The following is a 4746-nucleotide window of genomic DNA, read 5'->3' as shown; positions in this document are numbered from 1 at the left end:
GTAGCTTGGCAATGTTTCTAAGATGGAAAAATGCTGTTTTTGTAACATGGGAAATATGATTTTCAAAAGACAAGTTGCTGTCTAATATAACACCCAGATTTTTGACTGTAGAGGAAGTAACAGTACATCCGTCTAGTTGCAAATTGTAATCCAAGAGATTCTGTGTACTGTTTTTTGGTCAAAAAATTTATATCTCCATCTTATCCAAATTTAATAGGAGAAAATTATTGGTCATTCAATCTTTTACATTTTTAACACTCTGTTAGTTTAGATAATTTAGAAGTATCATCTGGTCTTGTTGAGATATATAGTTGAGTATATCATCATCATAACAATGGAAACTAATCCCGTATTTTCAAATAATATTACCAAGGGGCAACATGTATATTGAAAATAGCAGAGGACCTAGGACAGATCCTCTTAAGTTGATTCAGAAAGTCTTAAATCCATAAAGTCATGGCATTAAATGGTGCATTGACTGCAAAAAATACATATGTGTCTTGTTCTCCAGTACAAGTATGTTAAATTAAGATATATTTACTTTACTAGATACATTACTAGATTATTTACTGAAAAAATGGACTTCTCAGAAATTGTTCACAAGTGAGTTTTTGTATCTGTCAGTGGGGTATGAAAATATCCCCTTTGAATTGTTGATTTTTCTGGGCCCCCAATGATTTCGTTTTAATCAAACACGTCATTTTGATCAGCTTCTCAGAAAACTTGTTTTTTTTTGTGAAATGAATTCAAAAGTAGGCTAATACAGATCTGTTGGAACTTTCAATCTTTGAGTTAAAGTGTTGCTAATACAACACAATGTGTGCCCCCTTACATTTAGAGAGCTAATCGATGTATTCCTTTCAATTTATTCCTTACATTTTCTTTAACTGGTCTTAAAATTCACTGAAAGCTTTACATTTATCTTCATAAAACCTGCAGAAACCTTGTCAGAGAAGGTGCACTTATGACATTGTTAAAACATCAGTCAATTAATCTAACATGCATTTACAAAATGGTGAATCGTATGTTTGAAATGTATTTTGCACATTTTTATATTTTCTTTTAATCATAAGCTTATATTAATTTTTAGTATGATAATTCAAACCACTTGTTTATTGAATCCAGACAGTTATAGAAGAGCATAGGACAGTCTATGATACTGATGACAGCTGATCTAACTAATTCAGTTCATATGGTGCTATTTTCACAGTTACATTCAAATAGAGCCATTTCATTAATCTTAACAGAACATTTTATATATATATATATATATATATATAGCAACAAGTCAGAGCTTATCATCAAATTTACAGGGTCTGACTCTGCCATCTGTTGTAGCTTAGTGACAGCAAATGTGTAATGCCTCCGGTCACAGAAATTTACAGCTGACTAAAACACAGATTGACCAACATGCATGCCAAGGGGCCTCTGACCGCCTCAAACTGTAAGAGAAAATGTATATGAAGTCTTGACTGGCAGATTAATTGTGCAAGAACAAGAGATGAAGTTTTGAAAACTCAACCAAATGATCAAATCTGTGACCAGATGTGCCTCCAACACCACAAGGACAGCTGAGCTCCTTACATCACAGACTTGATTACAGATGGAGGAAAAGCAAGTTGATTTTGCTGTAATAAAGCACTGCATGGAGAACGTATTTTTTGTAGGCCAAAACCAGGAAATGCATTTGCACTTTACCACTTGTGGTTTCATTGTCCTGAAGTCAGGTTTTTTTTAATAGGTTTGTGGTTAATTCTCTGAAATGAGGTCTGTGGTTAACAAGCTCTGGATAGTTTCAGGTTTTCTACGACATTAACTTAGTAGTAATTTTACTCGTCTTGAAAAAGGCTGTTGCTAACAAGTAGTTAAATAAGACTACAGAAGTTGGGACATTAAATATTTTATGATAAAAATCTAAATATCATTTAATGATAAAAACAGAAATGCATCTACTCAAGTCTGCTTTCACGGTCTCATTGTGTTTATAAAAATCGCACTCTTGCAAAACTAGTCAAACTCAAACTTCCAAGGAAAATCTCTTAAACCTCAGAGTTGTTGGTAGCTTAGTAATGGTGAGGTTGACGCCATGCAACTGTGGTGTACTTAGTTTATAGCCGGTTTAGGCTTCAAAACTAAAACACAAATTGTTTTTTTGCAAAAATCATGAGATTTTTTTTTTTTTGGCCAGAGAGCTGCTTTTCTGCAATAACCCAAAAGCCAATAGGAAAAACTTCTGGGTAGGCCTACAAAAATACATCACTGCTCTATATACCCGCTTATAATGTTCAAGTAACCTGGTTGGTTTAGCTCATTTATGTGTATTTGAATAAAGTAAACAATCTGGTTTGAACAAGCAGGTATGAGGTCACTCCAGAACCAAAAGCATATTTCAAAGCACAACAGTGAGCAGAACCAAATCCAATCAGCTCAAAAATAAATCAAATACATTTAGAAGTAAAAGCTGCAATCTGAAAATCAAGCCTGCGTAGCTTCAGAACTGAGCTTCAGAACTCCCAGTCTAAAAATAGGGCCAAGGAATTTTCCCAAACCCATTAGACCAGTGTTACCACCAGTGTTGGGGAAAGTTACTTTTAAAAGTAACGCATTACAATATTTCGTTACTCCATAAAGTAACTAATTACGTTATTTAGTTACATTTTGTGGAAAGTAATGCGTTAAGTTACTTTTGCGTTAAATCTGGACACGGCTTGCTTGTTTTAATAAAAAAATAAAAAATAAAAATAAAAACCTTTTTGGCAAATATAAAAGCGTTCTCACACCAAAAGTGAAATGAATAAGCCTCAGGCTGAAGGGAAAGTAAATTTACGTTTGTACAGTAGAATGCAGAAGAAGAAATTTCAACACTTCAGCAATAAAAAAAAATAAATAAAATGTTTGTCTAGAGTAATTTTTGCTTATAAGTATGGTTGAACTGGACCATCGAAGGTCAGAAGCAAAGACATTGGTTAATAGAATGGGATTAAATACATAAATAATATTTGTGTTGTTTAACATTTAATTATTGCAGGTTTGCGTCATTCTGTTGCATGATTTTTTTATTCATTTTGAGGAATACTGAATCTGTGTTTTTTGTGAGTGAGATGAATTAATGCATATTCATATTTATTTTAAAAAAAAAAAAAAAAAAAAGTAACTTGCGTTACTTATTTGAAAAAGTAACTCAGATATTCTCTTGTAAATTAAGTAACAAAAGTAATCCGATTACGTAACTCGCGTTAATTGTAATGCGTTACCCCCAACACTGGTTACCACTCCCTGAAAACTTCCTGAAATAATGCAGCATTACAGAACATGTGCCACCAGTTAAGAGAACAAAACATTAAAGTTCAGAGTTACAAACAACCTTTGGTTTCTACCTTTGTAGTATTAGTAATGCAAACTGGCTCTCTGCTCAAACATGAGATGTCAGCAGCTCAGAGAGAAGATTAAACTTAGTCAATCAGATCTTGGTCAATGATGCCAAAGGGCAGCAATACCAAGTCAGTTAAGTTCTTTCACTCATCATCGCTGCAGAAACTCTGCATGGTCATTTGCAACAATTAAGCAGAATCACTTACCATTGAACATCTACCAAAGTTTGAATAACTGAAACACTTTAACCAAAACCTGTGATAGTAGGACCTGGCATCAAGAAACATTTATAAAAAATCTTTTCAGTTGACAAAGATGTCATCGTCTTGTCAGTTTCCAAAGACTGAAGTAGCCTAACTTACAAGAACGGCCACTCAACTGAGACTGCCCTGCTCTCGGTTACTGAAGCCCAGAGACTGGCAAGAGCAGCTTCAAAATCCTCAGAACTCATCTTGCTGGATCTATCTGCAGATTTTGACACCGTTAACCACCAGATCCTCCTGTCCACCCTCATAAAGATGGGCATCTCAGGAACCGCACTCCAATGGTTCAAGTCTTACCTCTCAGGTAGGTCTTTCAGGGTGTCTTGGGTGTCAACCCTCAGGGTGTCACAACTTCTTGCTACTGGGGTTCCTCAAGGCTCAGTGCTTCGACCTCTTCTCCATCTACATATCATTAGGAGCTGTCATTCAGAAGCATGGCTTTTCTGATCACTGCTATGCTGATGACACTCAACTCCACTTCTCATTCCAACCAGATGATCCGATGGTAGCTGGTCACATTGCAGCCTGTCTGAGACATTTCTAGCTGGATGAAGGACCATCACCTTCAATTCAACCTTGCCAAGACAGAACTGCTTGCGGTCTCAGCCAACCCAGCACTTCATTACAACTTCTCTATACAGCTGAGTTCGTCAACCATAACTCCTTCCAGAACAGCCAGGAACCTTGGAGTTGTGATCGATGATCAGTTAAGCTTCACAGACCATATTGCTACAACAGCCCGGTCCTGCAGATTTGTCTTATACAACATTAGGAAAATTAGACCCTTCCTATCAGAACCAGCTGCACAACTCCTTGTCCAAGCTCTTGTTCTCTCTGGACTGGACTATTGTAATGCTCTCTTGGCGGGCCTTCCCGCATGTACTATCAAGCCTCTGCAACTGATCCAGAATACAGCAGCGAGAGTGGTCTTCAATGAGCCAAAAAAAGCTCACATTACTCCTCTCCTCATCAGGTTACACTGTCTACCAGTAGCCGCTCGCATCAAATTCAAGGTACTGATGCTTGCCCTCAAGACAACCACTGACGCTGCACCAATATACCTAAACTCGCTAGTTCAAACTTATGCGCCCTCCAGAAGCTTGCGTTCTGC

The sequence above is a fragment of the Sinocyclocheilus anshuiensis genome, unplaced genomic scaffold (genome assembly GCF_001515605.1).
Source record: "Sinocyclocheilus anshuiensis isolate Anshui unplaced genomic scaffold, SAMN03320099.WGS_v1.1 scaffold705, whole genome shotgun sequence".
In the NCBI taxonomy this organism is placed as follows: domain Eukaryota; kingdom Metazoa; phylum Chordata; class Actinopteri; order Cypriniformes; family Cyprinidae; genus Sinocyclocheilus; species Sinocyclocheilus anshuiensis.
This window is presented reverse-complemented; position numbering follows the sequence as displayed.